At 32.6% G+C, this 26240-nt stretch overlaps 1 protein-coding gene across 1 annotated transcript in view; it reads left to right on the forward strand.

Annotated features, from left to right (window-relative positions):
- The window catches only part of LOC130891629 (protein Wnt-1-like), a 157842-nt gene that overhangs the window by 113021 nt on the left and 18581 nt on the right, over positions 1 to 26240 (forward strand). The window lies entirely within an intron of this gene.

The following is a 26240-nucleotide window of genomic DNA, read 5'->3' on the forward strand; positions in this document are numbered from 1 at the left end:
AAACAGGTGTTGACATAAACAACGTTGATTTGTTTAATAGTTTGAAAATGTTTCTCACAATGTTTTATGGTGAATAATCGGCTGTACAAATAGTTAAAATGAATAATGCAGCTAATCTCTCAACCAGTTCACTTTAACATCATTTTGCAAAAACCCCATGAGATTTTAACCACCTTTTTATTGGATTGTTAACAAGTACAGCACCATAAATAATTTGTTTTATTGATGGAATTGTTTGTTTCTTTCCCTGTCATTATTACGCAAAACAAATTTTACAAACTAGCGATCTTCCAATATGTATCTTAAGATTATTGAAAGATTATTTTTAGAAAAGCAAGTGTTATCAAACTGGAATAAGTTTTCCAATTATCAGTCCTGCATCTTAAATATTTTTCATTCAATGATGACAACAAAAAGATACTTCGCTCGCCCATATTTTTATTTCATCATAGTTTCCCTCTGGTTGGCGAAGTATCTCGGTGTTATAGTTGCTGTTATAGCTTAAGGTTTGTTCTCAAATGAAATCAGAAATATATTTATTGGGAACAAGTTTAGAATTGTTAAAGCTATTTTCCAACATAGCTACCACCTTATTTAAGATACTTGTCGTATCGTGGGATCATATTTACTATGCCTCTATGAATGGAAACAGCATGTGCCCAACGTATTTATATCTTCGACGTTAGGAAAATACTTATCAGAGGATAGAAATTAGTTGAAATACAAGATCAGTGCTGTAAGATGGAACATCAAACAACACCCGAACAAATTGTCATGGAAGCACACAACACCTGCAGTAACCATTTCGCGCCTCTTGTTTTAAATAGTACGTTGTAATTTCTGAAATGGTCTGTGCCTTTATTATCGATTAAATCTCAAAGGTAACGGAAGAAGGAATAGTAGCTTCCATTTCAGACCACTGCTAGCACGCTACTGGCACGAGAGGGGACCAGTCTGGCAGGCATATGATTGATACATCATATCCGTTACGCATGCGCGGTTAATTCAGTTTCATAAGGGAACTTACTTGCTGAATATGCTTTTTATATTGTTAAAATCGCGAGATTCGATAAATTTCCTGATTCACAGAGAACCAACAATAATTGTTTTGCTAAAGCTTGGTTCACAAATTGCCAGTGGTTTTGTAGTAAATTCATTAAGCTCAAATTATGCTCGTAAATATGTTTTAATTCGTTAGCCTTTTGTATAGAATTATTTAATGGAAAACGGGTGCTGACATATAATAACGTAAATTTTCTGGCAGACCAGTAAAGCAGAGGAACGCGCAAGGATTATTTCATACGTTTCAATTCAGTTAGTTCATTTTAAAATAATATAATCTCCGATTACTTTTAACCAAGTGATAACATGTTCTTTCAACTCGTCATAAACTTTGAAGTGTTGTCCACCAAGGAGAGATTTTAAATCTGAGGAGAGATAGAGCTAAAAGCCATTTCCGGCTGAACACGTCCCAACCAAATTCTGTAGACCTTTTTTGTTACTTTCATAGTGTGAGGTCGGGCATTGTCGTGGGGAAAAACAACACCTTATGACAGTAACAATCGGCTTTTGTTCTATATTGGGCGTAGCAATTTATTTATTGTCTCGCAGTGAGAGAGAGTCTCGTGGTGAGAAATCTATCAGAAAAATACCTTTTCTATGTCAAAGAACGGTGCACTTGAGATTTCGAGGTATCAAAATTTGCTGAGCCTTAACTTTCGTTCCGGACGAAGTGTGCCTTCATTCCATTGATTGCCGTTTAGTATCTGGGATGTCGTAAAATACCCAAGCTCCATCCCCCGTGAGTATCTGAGAAAGAAGGATTTCAAAAAGTGAAATGCATTGATCATCCGTTGTTTTTTATATTCTTCAGTTCAGTACATTATTTTGGGTATCTAGTGTAAGCAAAGTTTTCGAAATTTCTATTTTTCATTGCAAGGGCACCTATAGTAACCTTCCGTCTATGCTTAAGCTTCCCTTCAATTGTGTGAACCATTTCCTCAATAACCAAAGACGGGTGTCCATATCGTTCTTCATCGTGCACTTTTTCACGTCCTCCATTGAACTGTCTGACTCATCTTCTAATCACTGAATCACTCATATTTTACCCACAGGTTTGTCAATAAACACAAATCACAAATGGCAGCATATTTAAATAAAGTTGTAATTTCACGTTGACACTCGACGCATGTCCCGTGGTATAATTTCGACTGGAATGCCAACTTAAAATAACACAGCATGAAATATAACAGCTTCAAGACACTCAAATATACCACACCTCTGTCAATAGTCTGTTATCCTATAAACTTTAAGTATACTTTGAATATGAATTGTTAGTTGTTGATTATTAATAAACATTCTATAAAATATTTACCTCGTAGCTCATTGTACTTTCCAAAACACTAATAGGCAGTTGATAAACTTGTTTAAGGTTTTTTGTTATAATACCCGATTTAAAAGGTTGTACAATGTTTAGTTTTGACGCTGCATTAATTTAAGATGACGCTCCAGTGACCTCATTTGACGCTCTAAGCCAGCGTCGAGTGCCGCGTGTACTCAGAACTGCGATCGCAGCGCTGCCGCTGATACAAATTGAAACGGAACTTAAATTGCAGATTGCTGATGACAAAAAATTTCTTCGTGACCAAAGTGAGTTGAAAAAATCTTGAATAATCCACATAGCATTTCATTATAAAAATACTTGCATTACTATCTATTATAATACAACTTGGTTATCTCAATAGACACAGCTGAAGGCGGCAAAATCGTTTGTTATTTTTAACTTTTACCTTCTTTCTCCGTCAAATAATAATAGAAGTACTTCTCAAGATATGCAGCAATTGTGCGTGTTTGTGTGAATTTATTCCACTAGGAAACCAGGCCAGTCAAATGTAGTGAAAAAAATATGAGGCTTCGTGATATAAATTCCGAATTTTTTCTCTTTACGATTCTAGATAATAATGCTCATATACCTAATATAATTTTAGTTCGCATGCTAAAATAGATAATTTTCCAGTAATGTGATCACTCCACATCAACAAGTTTAATTTTCCGTTAATTTAAACTTATACATTAGACATTTAAAACAATAAGTTCATTCATATGTAGTTATCAGCAAGATTCTTATGAAAATCATTACATTAACACTAGTCACATGACAGTGTGTTAGCCATATTAGCCTTAAGAAGTATTTAAATACTGATTAGTCAGAAACAAAAGGTATAATGTATAATTAGCAAAATCAACATGGTTAAGGAGATTTTTTGAAGATTTAATGAACTAACCTAGCGTTTATGATCAGTGTTAATTTTATTTAATTAGTAAGTCATAAAAATACCTCTGCACGTTATAATATATCGATACAATTCAACTCAAACACTAAAGAAAACATTCAACTTTTGTTAAAAATGAACTCTAATTACGTGAAACGTACGCTCATAATTTGTTTAACAATTATTATTATTGAAAGAACTGTTATGCATCGCTATTAGATAGTAAAAACAAACCATTTTAATCACTTTAATTTGTTTGATTTTCACTTCAAGACAAATTACGTTAAAGTGGTATACGAACACATTATTGTATAGGTAACATAGTGAAGTGCTTTTGTTTAGATGGTAGAAAGCAAAGTGAGAAGTTCAAACAGAAGTAAAAGGAAAAAAATATGGAAGGATTTCAAATATACTGAACTGAAGAAATGTGGGTACGATTCAAGTTTTATATTGATGTTTGAGGAATCTTGTTACATATAACAACAGTATAGAATAAACAATATTTAAATCGAATAAACAATAAATGTCATTTAATTGCATTTAATTAAACATGTAACTGGCAAGATGGGTGTGATCACGATCTGACATACAGGTCTTAAAACCAACCCCAATTTCTATATAGCGGCGTAGTTTCTTTATGTAAAAAGCAAGAGGTAAACCCTTAAGTATTTTGAGACGTGCCTGCGATGTGTTTATGCCTGCGGATATTGATCTTAGACTTCTGTAGTTTGGAAAAGACTTGCCTTAGTAGCTGATTCCACAGGCATGCACTTTTACAGAAAAACGAGTCCCGATAAATTGACGTCTGGATGTCTGCAGGCGAACTCGAACTGTTCATGAGCGACGTCTGCCTGTCGATCAGGTCTGTTCTAGGTGGAAATATTTTGAACAGCTGTAGGAGCATCTTCCGTGGTAGTATCGATAAAACAGCGTCAGGTCAGCGACCAATAAAAACAACACTGGATTGGAAAACAAATTGTGTCGAAAACTTGATAAAAACTTTCTTTTCTGAACTTGCAACAGTACCTAAAGAAAAGAATTAACTAATACAATACATTTTCTCAAGACACTTGACCCTTTGATAATAATGACAAAATTAATTTTTATTAAGAGCAATATGAATAAAGATTCTATTAATAAAAATTAATAATTCATGTATTTTTCTCCATATAATACTTTGAAAATCAAATTGATGAACTGGGCAAAATCAAAACAAGATTTTCAAATGGGTTCGATAGCAATTTATCTTGAAAGAATCAAAGTTGTAACTGAAACATAAGCCCAAACAACATGATTTGGAGTTGAGCACAACCCAGACAAATACGAACAAGAATTCAAATATATGAAGTAGATGAAATTTCAATTTTGAATTAAATATTCCATAGTTTCTATCAGTTTATTCCTATAGTAAATAAATGATTTATTTTGAAAAAATTTTATTGTTGTAATAATCTTGGTGAGATAAAGTGAAAAACGTCCGAAGCGTTCAAAGGCACAACAGTCAGCTGGGAAGGTTGTGGCTTCAGTATTTTGGGATGCACATAGAATATTGTTCATCGCGACTATCTCCAGAAGGAAGGGAGAATCAATAACTAATACAACATAGAATTATTGGATGGGCCTCATATGTCAAAGAAAAAACCACTGTTTCACCAAGACAATGCACCGATTCACAAATCGATGTGCAACGATGGTTAAATTGAACGAATTACTTCTTCATCCGACTACTGGCTATTCGCTGATTTCAAAAAATGCTTGCCGGTAAGAAATTCAGCTCAAATGAAGAAGCAATTGCTGAAACTGAAGCCCATTTTGAAGCAAAAGACAAATCCTTCGACTAACACGGCATGGAGTTGTTAGAGAAGCGCTGAAATGATTGTATTGCTCTTGAAGGAGATAAAATTGATGAATAAAATCGATTTTTGACAAAAAAATGTGTTTCTTAGTTAGTTACATGACTTGTTGAGTGATGTGTTATATTGAAAAATATTGTTAATGCATTATGATCATTATAGGAGTTATTGAATTCGTTACTGAAGGCAAAAAATATATAATATATGTTTATGGATTCTTAACTCTCTATATATTTTCTCTATCTCTTTTGGCTCCTTACTGATGTGGTTAAAAACTGTTGTATCAAAGGTTTGGAATATATGCAAATCTCCATACTTTTCTATAGACAATTTCATCCTTAAAAAACGGACACTTATACTAAAAGATGAAAGAAAAATAATGCAAATAAAAACGACTTAGTAATCATATACATTTATCTCGTAATTACCTTCATATGCAGCCTCATTTAAATCATTGGATCAACATCGTGATAGAGAAGAATGAAATATGTTCCAATTCCAATCGAATACATTTCATTGATGTGTTTCGGTGATAAATATATATTTTTCAAACCAGTAGAGCTCTCGAACTATTTTATACAGGAGCAATTATTCTTGAGAAATTTCGATTGTGAATAATTGAGTCCAATCTCGAACAAGTTGTGGTTCACCCTCAAAATTAATGATCTGAAATGGCTTAGGTTCTAATAGAGTATAACAATAATTACTTTGCGTCTATATTTGGGTTTTGAACCCTTGATGTCAATTTTCATAGAAGTATGGCCCAGAATGGGGAACGTGGAATGCACGGATTTTCACGATTTGTAGTATTTTCTCATAAAATACATTCATTTAATTGTACTATAAGTTTTATTGTGACCACCAGCTGAGTCAAATAAAGATATTTACGAAAAATAATTTACTGGCGAACGGAGGGCTGTAAGTGAAAGGGGGTGATTTTTAAATATTAAAAACGGTTTATCTCAATTTTCACCAAAACTACAAATCTTATGAAGAAAAATTGAATAGCAAAGTTGTAGGTAATAAGATCTACAACTCTTGTATTTACACTTTTTCAAATAACCTTAAAATTTAAGTGAAAAAATTCAAAAGAACAAGTTTTTGGTTTTTTATTTTTATCGTTCACAAAAAACATTTTTTCTTACGAAATTTGGTGAAAACTTTTTATGTCCCAAATACATGTAACTAATTTATTATCGAAATAGCACCCTAATTTTCAATCAAAAACCCTCCTCTTAAAATATCAAATTTATCTAAAAATTCAGTGTTATTTGTTAAAATCTCTACATTGTCGTGGTTTAAAGAAAAGTAAAAAAAATCGCAGCCGAAAATTTTCATTTGTACAATTTTTAGTAATTTATAAAAATTTCACATTCCGATTACAGGAAAAATGTAACATAAGTAATTAAAGTATAAAATTTGAATAAATATCTAAAAATTTTACATATTGACTAAAAATTTTCGGATCCGAGTTTCTTTTCCGTTTTTTTGCCTTTTCTGAGAAAATTTACCATAGTGATGCTAATATTTTTTACATCATCAGAAAGTAGAGATTTCAACCAACAAAAAACTCACCCACTTTTTAAAAAAGCTTTTTCAATAGTGAGTCAAAATTAAGTGAACAAATAAATATTACAATCGAATAAATTACAGTGTATTTGGGACATAAAAAAGTGTGTTTCCAAGAAATTTCGTGAAAGTGTAGAAAATAAAAATAAGAATCAAAAACTTGAATATTTCGATTTTGCACTTAAATTTTGAAGTTATATGAAAAAAGTGTGAATACAATGCCATCCTTTTTTTCTATAAGACTTGTTTCACTGGAAGTAGAAATAAAACGTTTATTACCCTTAAAAACTCACTGCCTTCCCCTTCCCTACCTCAGATAGCCCGTGAATTTTTTTTCCTTCCATTTCCATTATATTCTCCTCCTTTTTCAATAGATTTCATCCTAATATTATTTTTTTTTCACTATTTTTTCTAAAGGTTTCTACCCTGGTCTAATTCGTTGTTATATTAGCAGCAACTACAATAGCTTCAAATTCTGCATCTACCTCAGCTTACTGTTACTTATTTCTTTCATTTAGGAAGCTTTAAACAGGTGCACATTTTTCTCTGTCGTCAATTTCTTCATTTGCAACTCGGTCGTATACTTTCTTGATATTTAACTCTTGCGGTAGAGATTTCTTATTACCATAATGATTAGATCGTTCTTGAAATGTGACTTACCTCAGATTTAACTATGTTAGGATGATTGTTATACTTTACTCTACTGGTAATGTACTGAAAAATTCGAACTGATTTGATACCATACTTTAATTATTCCAAAAAAGGGCTACTAGCTTTAAAGCAACAACCTTTGCTCTCTTACTACTCTGACGGTATAGTGATAACAAAAGTCATATGTTTTTTGATCAGCAATTTCCGCATTCTCTACTTGAGCATCTTTGCTTTACTTTTTCACACGGAAACCAAATGAGGATGGACTCATATCATTCAGATGATTGAGTAAATTACATCTATAAGTCAACATGACAGTTTCAAAGCCGTTCTGTATCACGCCTCTCATGCATCCTTCCTCTTCAGATAATTCCACTCTAATCCTTCCTATTACAATTTGTTCTTGCTTGTTTCCGCGTGGACACTTATGATTGTTGCCATAATTTTGTTGTTCGAGTTATTTTACAGAAATGTCTCTCGTTTTTCATATCTTTTTGTAACATTTGTTGATTTCAGCGAACAATGTATTTATAAATTTAAGATAGCGGTTGAACCCATCTTAGAAAACTGAAAATATTTTCCACGGTCCTCTTTATGTTACTTTGGAGTAAAATTTTTTCAGTACCATATTCTACAAACAACAGTTTTCAAGAAACTGTACTTTGCATACTGATTGGGCCATTCTGTACCAGTACATAATTGTGCCTGCCTGAATTTACAATACTTGGTTTATTCTAGAATACAACTCAATAGTTTTTGTGCCCACTCTATAAAATTTTCTCTGACATTGACTACAAAGCTTTTAAATTGTACAATGAATACACGGAGATAAATCTTAAGCGACAGCACAGTTTTATGCTTTTATATAAAATTCTTTGATAGGATGTCAATTACAAGCACAATTTCCAGAAGGTATAACTAATGAAAATAATAAAATGCGTTACGCTTTTATTGAAACGATAAAGTATATACATTTTATGGTTAAAACCAGAGCCGGACGAAAATATTTATCAATAAGGATAATTATAAAATAACCACAGACAAGCTAAATTCAGAATTAGTCACTTGAAGAATTTAAAATGAAGAAGTAGACAAAATGTAATTCAAATAAACGCAAATTATAATTTTGTTGTATGTACATCATTGTTGTAATCTGATAGATAAACGAAAGAACAATTCTGTTTGTAAAACCCTGGAGGTAAGGAGTTCACTGAATATGAATTCTTCCTTCTATGTAGTATTAGTGCAGGTGCTTAAAATCAAAAACAAAAAAAGGAATTTGTACGTAGGACAAAGGAATCCTATATACAGTACTTCAACAATAAAGTGAAGTGATGGACATTCTGATGTAGAAGTCTAATTTACATTGATAATACTCAGATCTACATACTCCCAAGAGATGTGATAGTATAGTTTCTTAAGTATTAGGTAGCTTACACCGTGAATGGATCTTCTATGTCTACAATCTCATTCCCATAGTCTGCTTGGGCTTGTGAATTCCGTTTCCTAAAATTCTTCTGGTTTAAAAACACGGCTATTATTACTTCTTCCAGTATTTCTTGCAATTGCAACAAGACTTGTTGAGAAGCATCATGCAACTTTTTTTTCTTCATGAAATTTATCACTTGGATCCCATAGGACGGGTTCTGTTTGATATATTTCTAAAAAAATATATTTTACTTTCATTGGACCACATATTTAATTCATTCCTTCCAAATATTAGTTCCCCCTGTACATTTTTGTGTTTTAATTTTCTATGCCGAAATTTACGAGATCCATAGCATATTGTTCAGTTGATTGATATCTTATGAGGCTCTTTTCGACATTGTGTTGTTGATGTGTTATATGCTCTAATAGTACTTCTCCTTCTATATATTTGAGCTATAAATGTTTTCGGACATACCAATCAACCTATTGCTTTCCCCTTCAATTCTTCTCAAAGATATATATAATATTCTGTCACTTGAAATCGCACTGAAATGAGACACCGACAAAATATTTCTTTTTATATATTGGATGTAGCTATACAACAGGCAAAAAGCTAATTGACATGTTATATTGTGTAGGTATATTTCATTTTTGTTTATAATTTCTACATTTTGAATCATTTCTCTTCTCATTATTACTCTTTTCAAATTACTGTTGATTTTCTAAAGAGAACTAACAACTTCCGTCATAATTCAAGCTTTTTGCAAATTTATTCAATAGTAATTGTCATCCAATGCAATTGAAAATTTGGTACAAATTCTATTTGAAGTTGAAAATGTAAATCGATTACGAAGACGGATAAAGAAAAAAAACAGAAAAATAATGATGATGATGAACTAGTAACTCACAAACTACAAGATTTGAAGGAAGAGATAAGCGGCAAGTAACGATAAAATTGTTAAATAAGTAAATTAGTTAAGTAAGGAAAAGTGATTGAACTATTTTCCAGCAGTATCTAGAGATACTACAGATATAGAAATAAGATCACGCATCGAGCAAGCAAGAAATGTTTTTGTAAAAATGAGACAATTGTTTACATCCCGAGCATTCGACCTTAAAATCCGGTACCGGATGGTGAAACGCTATGTATACCGCACCTTATTATAAGGAACAGAGGCTTGGACGTTTGAGGTGAACTCACTAAGGTGCGTAGAGAGTTTCGAAATGTGGATCTTTCGGAGGATGCTAAGAATTCCCAGGGAGAATAGGCACCGACAGGGAACTTACAAAATTAATGAAAACTCGAAAAATCTCGGATCTGGGACACTCATATAGAAATGACTAATACAGACTTTTGCAACTTATTAACGAAGGGAAAATCGAGGGAAACGTGGTCCTGGCAGACAACGGGCTTCATGGTTAGAGAATATTCGCGAGTGGAACGTTTTAGACTCTCAGACGCTGATAAGAAGGGGACAGAGACAGAAATGACTTTGCTGGGGTTATCGCCTACCTTCAAGTAAAATATTATATGTCAGTACAAGTATAGCAGTGTGAGAACTAAAACACAAACATGAAAAACAAGTATTGCTGATCAAAACCTCTTTTGTTGTTTTTCCAAATATTCTTCATTAAGATTAATACACTTCACCATGCGTTTGAACCACTTTTGAAAGCAATTTCTCCATACCAAATTTTGAACTGGTCACGCAAATTCCTTATATTTGGGAACGAAAATAAATCATTAGATTAGATGCCAAAACAGGGTTATATGATTATCACCCATACCTCAAATTAATGATCCAGAATTTATCTATTTAATTAGATGTGTGAGAGCTATGTTCTTTGACCTTTTAGACATTCCTCCAATGACTTGTAAACAAATGAGAGTACACTGTTCGGAGCTGATCGACTGATGGCCTTTTCATTCGAACATCTAAAGAACTTTAAAACATACACAGCGGATTGTGTTTTATTACGGGATAACATAAGTAGATACTCTGATACACATTTAGTGTAGTTTTTTACCTTCCAGTGCAATTGACGCTATCTTTTTTGTAAACATTGTTCAAGTTATGGAAGATCTAAGAAGAATACATTTTTTCACGTCGAAATGATCGTGTAATATTTTTTGATACTAATCTTATTAATTCTTAAAGATGCCTTAATCTCACGCTATGTTACACGCTGACTTGATGAAATCAGTTCAGCATCGATATTTTCAGGTGTAACGATCGATTTTTGATGGCCTTCACGAATGTCATCCTGGAGTGAACATCGACCACATTTGAATTCACTATATAAAATTTCAGAATGCAGTAGAGAGAAAGAGAATAAACCCCCAATAAATGTATACATTACCCGATGTGAATCATATTGGGAAATTTCAAATGTTCAATGTTGTTCATTCTATTGTGAATTGTATATACCAGAACAAAATGTGAACGATCGTAAGAATATGTTCAAAACAAACATGATAAAGATCAAAACCACCTAGACCATTTCTTTGCAATTAAAACTACTTACTTTTTGTTTGATATTGTTGTATTTTTGTTTAAAAAATGCAGGGATAGCCCAATATTTCTGAAACTAGATAGAGAAGAATTACACAACATCAGGAAATTTTTTATCACCAACTTCATTGAATAAGTTTTTGATACAAACACTAAAAAAATTTACATTCGAACAATCCTCTCTTTTAATATGTCAGTTAAATAAATTGAATTCACCTCTAATAAAATTGATTAGGTTGAATTGTTATTTGTTTTTCCTGAAATATCAATAACCGATTTTTCAGAATGTAGCTTTCTTGAATAATACTTTTTTTGAGGATATATGCTTACCTGTATGGATAGTTACCACACCATGAAAATAATAAGAAGGATAGGTACTTTCAGTGCGGAATATATCCCCTTTATACTGTGTAAAACAGCAATTCTCCTAAAACAGCACTTGTCTTCTAGAAACATGGTTTTAATCTCGAAAAACTTTTTTCATTCTTATTGAATCTTTTGATTTATTATTATTATTAGATAATTCTAATTGACAAAATGAAAAATAAGAAAAAACTAGCTCTGATACCTTCCAATCCTGTTTATTTGAAGAGAGTCGTTTATATGAAATTAGCTGTGGTGATTGTGGCGAGAAGTATATTGGACAAACTAAGAGATTCGTTATTGTCCGTTTAAAAGAGCACATATCTCATTTTAAATATGGACGGGCCGGAAAATCGAGTATTGCCAATCAAGCTTCCAATCATAATCATGACGTAAATATTAATAATGTAAAGTTGTTAAAAGACGTGCCCAATAATAAAATGATGGATGCATTTGAAAGCATTGAAATTGCTAAATGTGAAAGTGTCTTACATAGGGACAAAGGGCCAAGGAGGTTTTCTCGCTGGAAAAATTTTCGCGGGAAAAGGTTTTTCAGTGAAAACAGGCAAGTCGAGTCAATATATGATAAAACTCTTCTTATCTAACGTCCGGTTTACGTAGATTCACAGCGCTAATGTCTTCACGAACCTCATCTCAATACCCAAAAAGTCGATTGTAATTGCATCCGAAATGACCAGCCGGGCCGCTTCAGGTACGGTTTGTAGCCGCGCGATTTTAACCGAGAAAGCGTTGCTATCGTCGTCGCCGCTTTTTTTTTCAGAATATATTACAAATAATTGTTTATTGAATATGATTTTGATTTATGAGAAAGTAAAAGGAAAGTTTGACCTGACAAAGTTCAACTTCTTGTGTATTTCTCCTAAACATATATTCTTAGAATTTTTTCAAATACTGCTGATTCATTTTGAATGTTATAGAGAATTATTGAGATATCCTGCGATCCGAATAATTAAATGGAAATAATTTTACTCAAAAAATTTATCAAATTCTCTTTAATAATTTTAATTATTATATTTAGTACGACTCAAAAGTATATTGGCAACCATTACCAATGAATGTTATGAAAAAACCCTAACACATATTTGTCTCTATATTCTCGTATTTTGATTGAATTGTGACATCTATATATTTGTTACGTCCCTGCTGGAAGTAAACACTTTTATAACCCTATTCTACTGGAAAAACGCTATTCAGAGATAATTGCTAGTCTCATGGCCCATTAGATCTTTCATTCTGTACATTTTATGTTTGTCATCAAAATGGTTTTGGATCATTGCTTATTAAAAATAAAATGGCTATGAAATATACCAACACTCTGTACTTTCACCAAGCTATTTCGGTTGATAATCTAAAAAATTAAAACAGATACGTTTATTCCAGCAGTGTAAATGAAAACATGATAGCAGAATACTATTGAAAGAGAACAACTGGAAACAGTATTTACTAGGCAGAACTAACAGTATGAATTCATTTTAGAAAAGCAAAGCTTAAACCTTAAACCATGACAATAATTTCTTGCAGTGAGGGTAGACGTTGAAAAGGGTGTAGAATACTAACAGCTCCATCTCTCTCGAAAAGGTGAGAAACCTCTTAGTTTGACCATTCTATCAGTAAAAGAAACTTAGTTGGTTGTGCAATTCAGCCGTAAAAAAGACGCCACTTCAATATAGGTACACCTTGCCTGGAAACCTGACAAATACAGAACCAAAATAATTTCGAAAACAATAAAAGGCTCAAGTGATTTCTTGCATCTAACAAGATATATTAACAGAAACCGTGAACTTTAGACTGTTGGAACTGCTATCAAAAAGGAAGGTCATTATATAGTCAAGAAAAAAACGTAAAATTCCTCTCTTTTTGCTTCCTGTAAAGGTGTTCCACTGAATTTGTCTCAGTTGGTATTCAGTATAAATTACTTTTAACCCAAACCAGAATTATGTTGAGCACCACGATACTGGTATAAAAAAACCCTTAAACCAGAAATTGGTGAGTTTTACAATCTAATGACAAAAGGAGTAGAGTTATAAATAGAGTTAAGTCATGCCTACGCAGCCAAGAGAAAATCTTGTGGAAAGTTTTTGGTATAGTAGATGTGGCTGAGTACGTTTTACACTTAATGAGGACCTTCAATAGAAGGCAAATGTATATCCAATCCGATTTCTTGGAAATTATGGCAATGAAAGTCTCTAAACTATTCATGAAACAAATGATATATATTCAGAGAACCTCCGAAGTTCTCATAAATGACATTCAGTCCATTCTTGACGTACAATTCTCCTGTAGCAAAAGCAGATGTACATTTTGTTACCAAAAAAAAAAAATAAGAAGACTACCAGAAATGTCTATGTTTGGCTACATGTGTTTTGAAGGTCAATGAAAACTTTTCTTGTATTCGAAATTTTTGTAATCTTTCAAATTTGGGTTTAGTAACTTCTAACGAAGTTTCAAAACAAGCTTAGTTAATCGTTTAACGTATGCTCATGTTTTGAGAGAGAAGTGTCAAGTTTCAACTTGTTCCGGCTTGTCAATTTGGTACCATTACTGCTTCAGTAAGATTGTGTTTTTGCAGTGTGTCGAGAAATATGAATCTTGAACAAGGTATTATCTTCACGATAGAAAAAGGTTCCAAAGAAGCTCACGAAATGTTAAAATCTGTCTGAGAGTTATATAGTAACTTTGAACGATTTAACTCATCTTAAGCTAAGAAACGACCGGGAGTTCTTTGTTCAAAACGGCGATTGACTTTTTCGAGACATTAGCGAAGGAAGATATTTGAAAACGGACTAGCGACTCAACATATGAAGTGATGCTGTTGATTTGCGAGTTGTTGCCAGTCAAAAAATTTCCTTTCATATTTAGCGTGTTTTCACCGTCTTGCATGTAATTTTTTTATAAAAATTGATAGTTCAAAACTATAGGATTTGAAAACGCGAGGTTTATGTGAATTTGCAAAACCAGAAAAATGTTTAGAAAAATTAATTAAAAAAATCGATAAATGTTTCTTTCTCATGGTATGAAATAAAATATGTATTCGATAGAAAATTTCATTCTCATTCAGAAAAACTTTAACCAAACCAATATTTTCGCCAGCCTAGTGTGTAATGAGGGAGGAAATTTCTCCCTTATTACGTAACAAGATTTTCCTTATTTTGTTTCTTTTAATGCCTACTTTAAGATTATCTTGGTTTGCGGGCTCTGAAACGGCAGAAAATATCCAGCAAACTAGCTTAAAATCCATTGACCAAGAAAATGGTTTGACATTTCGTAAAGTTTCTTTTTTTGAAGAAAACGGAGTAATCTTCTCCTTAAAGGTTTCATCACACATAAAACACTTCTTTGGTCTCCTTCTCACGCTATCTAGGATCATAGAAAGGTTAGTCCAAAAAAAGGCTTTTATCAATTCCTTGAAATGGGCTTTAATCTTGTTTTCCGCTTAGATCAGTTTCCAAAGAACTAAACTTATCCATCTCCTGAACAGTCTGTCTATTATGCCCTAATTAAACGCATCTCTGATACGCCCTTCTATTCTGGGGTACGTTTGGTGCGACTTTATTTGAGTGAATCTTCAAACTATCAAAGAGAGCAGTTAGATATTTACTCGGAATAAACGGCAGGGGTCACTGCAGGGACTTCTTTAAAAGATTAAAATTTTTGACTCTTCCTTATTCATCTTTGAATCCGTTTGCCTAATTCGTAAACACGTTTCTCTAATTTCAGAAAGGACGTTGCACGGCTATCCACTTAAAAAAGCAGAGCACGTTTTATATTTACCTAGTCCACGTTCAGAATTAGTTAAGTGCTCAATATTTTATAATGCAAAAAAATGCACAATCACTTGTCAATTGAAATTAAATCATCTTTTCCCGCGTTCCACAATAATTTGAGGGCATATTTACTGGAAAGTGCATTACTATTACCTATAATTTTGTTATTCATTGTGGTTTTCTTCTGTGTAATCAAATTTTCTTTTATTTGTTTTATTCTTATTCATTTTTATTTTTGTTTACTACTTTTTTTTTATTTATAAAAAAAAGTATTTATAAAATATATAAAATTATAATCATGATGGAACAATAGTACTTTCACATAGAAAAATTTATTCTAGATGAATATACATTGAATATAATTTCATTTATCAAAAATGAGTTCGGAATAAAAGGATTTTAAGCTGGTTTGCTGGATATTTCCGGCCGTTTCAGAGCCTGCAAACCAAGATAATCTTAAAGTAGATTTCCTCCCTCATCACACATGTTAAAAAAAGGCTTGTCTGACTCTCTACTATACCTTAGTCAAACAATTCCATATAATGAGAGAGAAAAATTTACCAATTTTTTGATTAATTAAGTGTTTTAAACATGTTGACCGGCTTTGCAAATCCACGCAAAATCCGCGTTTTCAATTTCTACAGTTTTAAATTATCGATTTTCATACACCTTATGAAGGAACTTTTTAGGTTGACAGCTCCTGGACTATATGATCTTATTACTTGGATACGGAATGTAAAATACCCATATTTCTAACTTAAATTTTAAGGATCTATACTTTTCTCACTAAATGAGGATCCCATAATATTATTCGTCTGATACTTCACCAAAAATCTCAGTTTTTCATTCAGTTGTTTGCAGTTCAGTTTCGCTTACTAACATGCCTATTACGAAAAAACTGCAATTTATTTACAACTTCACTGTATTTAGATAGAGATATCTTATATGTACCTTTCATTATTTTCTACCCGAGCGCAGCTGATTGAAGTGTTGAAATTATAACAAATACCGAACACCTACTTTACTCATTAATATAAAGATATTAATAATAACCTAAATATAAATCACAACACGTGATATTAATAAACATACTGCTTATTATTTATTAATAAGTAAAACGGAACACATACGACACTAAATGTGTTTTATCCAAGTACAAAACAAAAGCACAGCTGAGTGAATTTGTCGGTAATGCGCTTTAATGTAAAATTAGAAAATATGGTAATTGACGTTGCTAGAAATCTATGGATGTGTTTTGTTTTTCTGTCGAAAGACTGCTTGGGAGAGAACGATGAAAGAAAAACAAAAAGTTCTTTGCCATCATAGGTGTCATTGGCGCCTCATTAACAAATTATTATGGCACCACTACAGTATAATATTTTTCGTCTTGTTTGAATTATGAATTATTTTTATGGTTGGAACGGGAAAGTGAAGTTTCAGATGAATGATATTCTTGTTAGTTTTTAAGAAAAAGATTTTATATAGGGTGCTGAACGTTTTTTATGATGTATGTTATCGTAACAGTTAGGGTTGCAAACTTTAAAATTTGGCTATCCGAGAGGACGCGTTAAAAACTCCGGTTTTAGAGCTCAGAACACGGATGTGTTAGTAAATTTTTCAAACCACCTTTTTATTTATTTTTTACGCTTACAATCAAATTAAGTTATCCTTTTATCATAATTAGAGGTAATCAAACTGAATAATAGCAATTACCCCATCCGAAAAAATGCGGTATGGTTTTGTGCAAAAATGTACTATTTTATCCAAGAGACTATTTTGATTTTTCAAATTATTTATCCATTTATTTTGAAGAGAACACCTTTTTCCCCCCGTGTCTTCAAACCTGTATACATTGTTATATCTTATACTTCGTATTTGAAATATGTGGGTGCATTTTATTGAATAAATGACTGGGTGTGTGCAGATACTAATGTGTCCTTTGTATATTACCATAACATTACTACTTGATTAACCAATATAGATTACATTGCTTTATGAACACTTTAATTTATAGTTTTAAAATGATATTGAGATATTACCATATTTTATGATTATAATTGATACGTTGTGTTTGAAATATTACTGCAATTTGTAATGAATACATTAGATATTTAAAATTGAAATTACAATTATTACATGGTCAATTAAACTGTCTATAAGTACATCTACACATCTATACAAAATATTTAACTCTCGTTATTTAGAAAGTCGAAAGAATATTACGTTAGGTTGGTCCCAGAAATACTTAGCTGGCCTAGAGATGGCGATAGCTGCTAGAAAAATACCACTGTATTAGAAAGTACACAATCTATACAGCATATGTTTCACGTTGGAAGATGTCACATTATTTAATATTTGTTTGGCAGCCATTAATGATGAAGAAAATCCACAAAGCGGTATTGGGCATTTCAAAAAGTGCGGTACATCGCATATTAACCGAAAATTTGAACATGAGAAATTTTTGCGCAAGGTGGGTGCCGCATTTGCTCACATTGGAACAGAAACAGCGCCTGGATGATGTTTCCATCGAGTATTTGGCAATGTTTCACAAAAATAAAGCCGATTTTTCCATAAACGTGGGTCCACTCCACACGCGAAAGAAAATAAGAATCAAAACAATGAACTGAAAGGGAAGAGCCTGCTTCAAAGAAGGCAAAGACCGTTCCATCTGCAGGCAAGGTCATAGCGTTGGTTTTTTGGGATACCCGTGGGATAATTTCCATTAACTATCTTGAAAAAGGAGAAACTATCAGCGGCTAGTATTATGCGAAGTTATTGCAACGTTTGAACGAAGTAATCAAGCAAAAACAGCCGCATTTGGCTAAGAAGAAAATGTATTTTCATCAATACAATACACCAGCCCACACATCCGTTATTGCAATGGCCGAAATTATTGAATTTAAGTTTGAACTGCTACCTCCAGCACCCTGTTCGTCAAATTTAGCTCGCCCGGATTATTTTCTCTTCCCAGAATGTTCGGTGGTTGAAGGTTTTCCAACAATGAAGAGATGATGTCGGCAGTTAATGGCTATTTTGAAGAGCTTGATTAGAATATTACGATAAAAAATAAATATATTTATGAAAAATGAATATATTTTTTTCCAAAAATTTTGTGGTTTCTTTGTTGGGTCAGGTACTTCTGAAACCGTCCTAGGTAATATAGCTCAACTTCTTCAGCAGGTTCGAGGAATGCAACCAATGGAAAAACATTAGATAAACTCAATACAATTGCACATATTTCTGTCAAGCAAAAAACTGGAGGTAGAGCCCAACAGCACTCAGCAATACTCACAAAGACCCCTTTGAAGCAAATGTTGGAAGAGAGAGCAGAAAAGAGAAAGCAAATCAGCTTGAATGTTAGAAACAAAAAAAATCAAAACCTGATAGGCAAAAAACCGCTAAAAGTACAGTGAAAAAAAAGGTGTTTGATAGTGACAGAAAATTATTACATCGATAAAAAAGCCTTAAGCATGAAGACGAACTTACCGGCATGGAAGATGGTGGAATGCCGCAGTGCAAGGAAATACCGATCAAAGAATTTTTTTGTATGCATCTTCATAATTATCACAATATCTGAATGAAGGAGCTGCAGTTGTTATGTTCCGAAATCTACATATACAGCTTTCGACTCAAATTAATAACATCTAATTTTTCTAATCTGTTTTCGAACTATAAACATTCCAAGTTAAGTGATCGCTATCCCCCAATTCTCCTCTATTTTCTCAGATGATTTTCTAATAATCAATTGTCATCAATTTCCAGGCCTGAAAATGTTATATCTTACACATTACTATAATACAAGTAACTCATTTTTTTAATATTCCATACTCTTTCGAAGATACTCTCTAGATACTCGACTAATTATGGAAAAATCGCCATGTTAGCGAAACAAGATCTCTAGATTGGTCATTATATAAAGAGCAATTCGCATGATTAGTTGTTGAATGCAAATTCTCATATAATGACTTCATTGTTAGTCGACAAAGATTCAACAATGGCTGTATTCCGAGCCAATGGGGCATGAAGTAACCCTTGAAAATGTTCTACTATTGGAAGCCTTAGGCACAACCCCATGTTAGGTATATGTTGAATTAATTAGTGCATGTTTTTGTAGTGCTCCGTAATTTGATCTTGTGTTCTTTCGCATTTTTTATTCTCTGTAACGCGTTTCTGTAGGGTAACCTATTGCATTTTATAATAAACCGAATGGAAATTATAATTGTATTTTTATTACACAAACAGAAATATGCATCATTCTGTGTTATTTTATATTTACTATATTTAATTCATTCAACCCTGAACTACTTCTTTCATTACCTAGAGATAACGTAAGATTTATGTGTATACAAGGACGCTTCAACGGAAAAGTGACTTTACAATGAAAAAGTTTGTCTCTTCATTAATCTAAAATTACTTACTAAAAAGCCTTTTTTTTATTTAATTCTGGGAGAAAGAACTTATTAGAGAGATCCTAATCAGGTAAATTTGTCGTATAGCTTGTTTTTTCTCCAACTATAGAGCATAATTAGGATGATGTAGACCAGTTTTCATTTTGACTGTTTTCTATTTCTGGTGAATAAGGGTGTATCCAAGTTTCATCTACAATGACATAACGTCGGCAAAACTCACTTGCGTTACGTTTGCCGATCAGTATTACGCCATCATGCCACTCACATTACTAATAACTTTCCATCTGTAACCTTTCATGCTCAGTTGAAATGCTTACTTAAGCTATATCACGTACTTTGAATTGAAGATCACGAAGTACAGGGACACGGATTTCATCAACTAGTTTTTAAATAGATAACATTAAATGATAGTTCAGCATTACCCGTGTTTATTCGGCAAATTTCAAAAACTGCGAACCGCTTACAAATATTTCAGGAAATTTTCGTAACTTATTATCGGTTTCTTCAATTATTGCTCCACGTTAAATAATACATTACGCCCCTAGGGAGTTATGTTAGGTATTGTAGCCCTACTTTTATCTCGTGGAGGGTACACTAGTTTTTTCTGTCGTAATGAAAAGATCATCCTCCAAATTTCATAACGAACAGGAATCGGGTTTAGGGGGGCTGTGCTCATCAATAATAAATACTTGAATTTTTTCTAAATAAATTGAAACTGAATGTAAGTAGACGTCTTCTGCAGGAGTCATTATTCTCTTATAATTTTGTTATATTTGCTAATGAGTTGGAGAGATAAATCCTTCCTCAAGCTTATTGAAACGACGTCCTCAAAGCTGTTTAACTATTATATTATTTCCTGAATCAGCTAGCAAAGAAGGTAAATGACCAGTATATGATGTTTCTGAGTTTTGTTATTTAAATTGTGCCGATTAACGTCATTTTTTCATCACGTTTTTTAACGCTACAATAAAAACTAAATGTCATGTAAAACAAACTGTTGTTGAGACAAAACGAAAGCTAACTTTTCATCCCGGTGGAAGAAAGGATAATGTTTTTTTACACCTCGGTTCATAGTACATTGCACCTTTTTCGTGGCAGAAAGTTTCGTGTATTGGTTCTGTACTGTACTTTCGCCGTTCGGAGCAAAAATGACTGATTTATGTCATTTGTTACTAACTATATTTTGTTTACGCTGGTTATTTACGATCAGGCTCTTACATACAGGTCTGGAAGTGAGAGTAACGGGGTGAGTTCATTTACAGGCGCTAAATTACCTCACTCTGTGGCTGTCATGTCGGTTTTGTGATCAAGAGATGATGTTAATCAAACCTAATAATAATAGTTATTATTTCTATAAGCAATGAATTGTTGTAAATAAAACTAGTTAATATATAACGTAATTATACAAAAAAAGTTAAATGAGGACATATACTAATAGTTGTAAAAATATTGTCAAAATCTTCATTTCTGCCCTACCTCACAGTCTCACATGTAACCGCGCTCTACACACATCCATCTCTAGAACACTTGGAATCCGGACAACCAGCTATATAAAAATTGGAATTGGTTTCGAGACCTGTATGTAAGACTTTGTTTACAATTTATGGTACTAAGATACAGTTTGATAATGACGTGTGTAGAATAGATCACTTTATTTAATTGAAGAGTCATTTTAAAAAATTATCTCAACTGACGAATCTGCAAACGAAGAGGAGATAATTAGAAATTTCGATATCGAAGCAAAACTTATTATACAATCAGATACATTGCCAAAAAAGTCAGCCTTCAGTCGAACTTTTGACTTGCTCTAACGAAAAATAGTATACACCACCCGGGCGTACCTCGGGCATCATGGAGTGTAGTGCATAAATCTGGATCTTTCTGTATCAGTAGTGTAATATACTAGTATCAACAAGACCTTTTCTTTTTTTATGGTTATTAAAACTAATCTGTCAGATTGATAACATCCGAAACATGATAGAAACTAACAATACAATCACCGAGGCGAAAGTTTTGTCAACCTTGTTGTCAACTGAAAAGTCAAACCGCGCATCTACATACAAATTTCAAATAATATTTAAATAAACTACCATTTTCACGTACATAATCATTATTAACGAATTTCTAAACAAAAATTAAACAAAAAGATTTTTTGTTTTTCACAACCAACACTACTACATCGATGTAAGTACCCAGTTGATGATTGACTATATTCATATCGAGCTCTGCAGTAAATAACTGGTATTCCTTTTAAAAAATATATTGTAGAAGGATTATTAATTGGTGTACGTGTATTATTTCATAATGCCCTATTTTGTAGATTATTCGATAGATTTTATTTGACCGATACTACAAAATGTTCTAATAGTGGTATTTCTCCTTTTTCTTCCTTAGCCACGCCTTGATGGTCATTTAACAAGAGTAAATTTTTATCCAAATTAATGTCTTTTGTCTCTGTTCATTGATATTACATGTTGCATACTGTTAGGCATTTACCTATATTGCACAAAAAGTTTGTATTGTTGAATAAGCAGTTTGCTCATGCACTTTTTTGATGAAGTGGCAGTGGGAAATGGTGGTAGGAAATGATGAAATCCAATTTTAAAACCCAATTTATTCTGTGAAAGATACTAAACAAATAACAGAGTTGTGAGTGATTATCATTTGAGGACTAAATACAATAATGTATACGTGGATGTAAAAAAATAGAAATAAATGATTATTAGTGAAATAATTTGAAGATGTATGTTTTATAGGTTTGCTTTGAAAAAGCTTTAGCGACAGAAAAATCGAATTTTCTGTACCGATCTTTGTGTTTGTGATATAGGTGATTAACATTAGATATACTAAATCGGCTCGTCTAGGGAGTAATCGTCCTGAAACGAGATATTTTTTGTACTTGGAATTTTATTTTCCAGACGGATGCAAGAAAATCATTTATATAAATGAATAGCTACATTTGCCAACAAAAAAGAGTGACGAAAAAACCTCTAATTTGATTGTGAGGAGAGTCAACTTTTGACACATAGCCCAAACCTCACCCTCCTAAGCAAAGATGATATTCTCCAAATAGGAATCAAGTAATTCTTGTTGGGAAAAATTTTCTATAACACTTTATATTTTACTTCTACTCGTTGCAACGAAATGGATATTTGAAATTTCATCAATGCATCCTCAGAAAATGCAAAAATCAAATCTATTTCTCTTAAGAACCTATAATGAATAATGATTACAATAAAATCTGCACTTTTGTCTTGTTTCTGTGGAGGTTATACCCAAATCTACCGAATGACCTCTGTGGGATATGGACGTCATCAATAAATCTCCACGAATTCGTTTGTGTGTAATTGTCAACTGATTCTGTTCATTCGTGACTAGCATGCGTTCATTTTCGTCTTATTTTGTTTTGAATTTGACGGAAACAAGATCAACTAGATGGATAATTATTGGTAGTGGTGGAAGTGTAAATAGTGTGTTCAATATGAATATTACCAGAAGTAGAAACAATATTAACTGTTTTATTTAATTGCATATCCTAGAGGTAACGAAATCACTAAATAATACTGCATTAAAGTACTTAAAATATTGCCCGAGAGCATTATAATGTGATTGCAGTGTTCAACAAAGTTGAAAACCTACGCTAGTTCACGTACAGTCCCCTCCTACTTACCTGCGACTTTTAGCCATACCGCTCGAGATTTTATGACTAAGAGGAACTTTCTAAAACTGACTTTTAGAATTACTTCAGTTTAACCATTCGTGGGTAAGGTGAAATTCAGACTCGTACATGGTAAGGAGGGGTCGGATCCGACTGGCTACTTCCAAAAATATGTTTAAATATTTTTTAAGGGTTAATTTTAATATTATTGCATATTATTTCATATAGTTAACCATAATAATAGTTAATAACAGAACGAATAAGTGAATTATCAAACATATCTATTTGTGTGAAGCTAACTATAAAGAACTTCTATTTACAATTTGCAAAAAAATAGTCATGATTTATAAAACTTGAAATATCCGCTTGTTCAAATTTGTCACTTTTTTCATCATTTGATGCCAAAGAATAGGATAACTTTTGCAAAAATGTCGATCTTGCCTTATTTGAGTAAGACTCAAAGTCACAGTTTCATTTCTATAGCAATAAACTATTCACAGCTAAAATTTCATCAAAATAACGTATAGGCCATTGTGATAAAGTTAGTCGAGCACATCCATTCCTCCTTCGATGATGGTATAAAAGTATAAAACATCTGGTAATCTCGAAAGGCAGTCGATATCTCTTATCGAAATAATTGAGGAAGCAAGAACCTTTTATTGTTTTGCAGCAGTTTAGGTTACCAATATTTTGTAGTCTTGACAATTAAAGATATCTCTGGACCACGTATTAGCATCGATGGTGGAATCTGTGGCTTGTATTTCCTCATGGTTCCAACAAAAGTAAGTTTTTTCTCGAGTAATTTTTCTGTAAGCTCATAAAATGCGAACCAATTGTTAGATGTGATGTTTTTGTGTATTCCGATGGCGTGTACCATTTGGAACGAAAATGACCCGTAATTCGCGAAAAGTTGCTAACTCAAGGGATGATATTCTTGTAATTTCACAGTCAAAACGAAGGTTGCTCAAACGAAAAAGCTTTTTCATCATGGTACTTCTGACTATTGGAGGACATGTCTTCAGTGTTCAACCCTGAATCCTTTAGCACTGCACTCACATACAATAATCCAATCATTGCTTTCATCTCCAAAACATCTGTACGGGCTAAGAAATATTGAGGAGAATTATATTTTTTTTTTGATTTATCACTTTCTTCATTTGAATTATCAACAATTTTATCAATAATTTCTTTGCTTAGAAATATTGAAAAAAGTTCTGACTCACTTCTAATTTCTGATGTTTTTTCTTTCGGTCCTGGTAAATGAAAGACTATATTTCTTGAGGGAGTCCTATAAAATTTTGAACCTAAAGGTTTATCCGCCCTAATTGTTTCTTGATCTCTTTCCAACTCGAAGCTATCTTATCATCATTTATTATAACGTATTCTTCCTCTTCAGAAGTCGACTCATCAGATAGAAAGGCTTCATAGTCGGATTCCACATAATGAGGCCGCATTTCTTCTAAAGCCTCTTCTGGAGTTACAAAATATATTTTCTTCTCGATAGTACCTCAAATAAAATAAGATCAAACCGTTCAAAAATAGTTACTGAGTAAATTAGGGGAGAGAACGAGCTAAGAGTAAGATAATTGTTACTGGGAAGTGACTAATTGGAAAACCCGCTCAGGTAAAATGAGAAATAAGAATGACTCATAGGATATCTAACGTGCAGTAACTTTCAAAGCTTTCACGCGATTGCTATTCTCAAAAAACTGACGCTAGGGTTGTATCCGACCCCAACCTTACCTTAGAATAGTTTTTACGAAATAAATTAATTCACGGTCGCTCTACATTTTCAATCGCTACTTATAATGTTAATCGATTTATTAATAGAATATTAGTAGAATGTCCATTCATCTTATTTATTTAAAATAATATTCTCATGTATATATACTTCATAAATAAACGATAATAATAAAACAGAATCTTCTGCAAACGATGGTGAAAGATATTGGTTTGTTAGTGAGGTCCCAGGTGGATGATCGGAACTAAACTCGTCCCCAGGCGACAAACCCCATCTGTTTTCGAGCCCTTCTTATAAAATTCCTATTGCTCCCATCACTGCCACTTCGACTCGACTTACTGAAGCGAATAATTCAGCGATTTACAAGACAAACAAATCCTCCAACATTCATCGGTTTGTATTTGTCTGCTGTTGATATAACTTGAACATAATTGAGTATTATCCTTCTAAAACAGAATAATGATACAATTTTATCATTATCTGATCCGAATTCATCCATCATTGAGCAAATGAAGTATATAAATATTATATATTTTTCATGATTTTCGATAAATATGTATAAAGAGATTTATTTTTGTTGATATATGAATGTACTTAAAACAAATAATCTTAGCCACAATGAACGATCATATTAAAAAATTTTCATACAATATATAAAAGGTTTTACATAAAAAAGAAGCAAAATCTAGATAATATTCATATCTGAACAGTGTACCAATAAAATTGTAATTCTATTTTCTGTAATTATAAAACCAACCCAGTCCTTCCAAATTGTTCGTAAAGAAGAGCTGCTATGAAATTCATGATGACCGATGTGGAGTACTATAGACTAAAAAGTATGAATTGGTGAGTGAAGGCTGTAAGGTTCAGTTCGCTAGGTTGCCCTATCATTCGGTTAACAACGAGGATGATTCGTTCGAAAAACTAGGATTTGCAAAACCACCAGTGAATCCAGAACATCGGTGTACCCAAAGGGATTGGTGCATGGAGTAAGAGTA

This window comes from Diorhabda carinulata, chromosome 3 (genome assembly GCF_026250575.1).
Source record: "Diorhabda carinulata isolate Delta chromosome 3, icDioCari1.1, whole genome shotgun sequence".
NCBI classification, from domain to species: Eukaryota; Metazoa; Arthropoda; class Insecta; order Coleoptera; family Chrysomelidae; genus Diorhabda; species Diorhabda carinulata.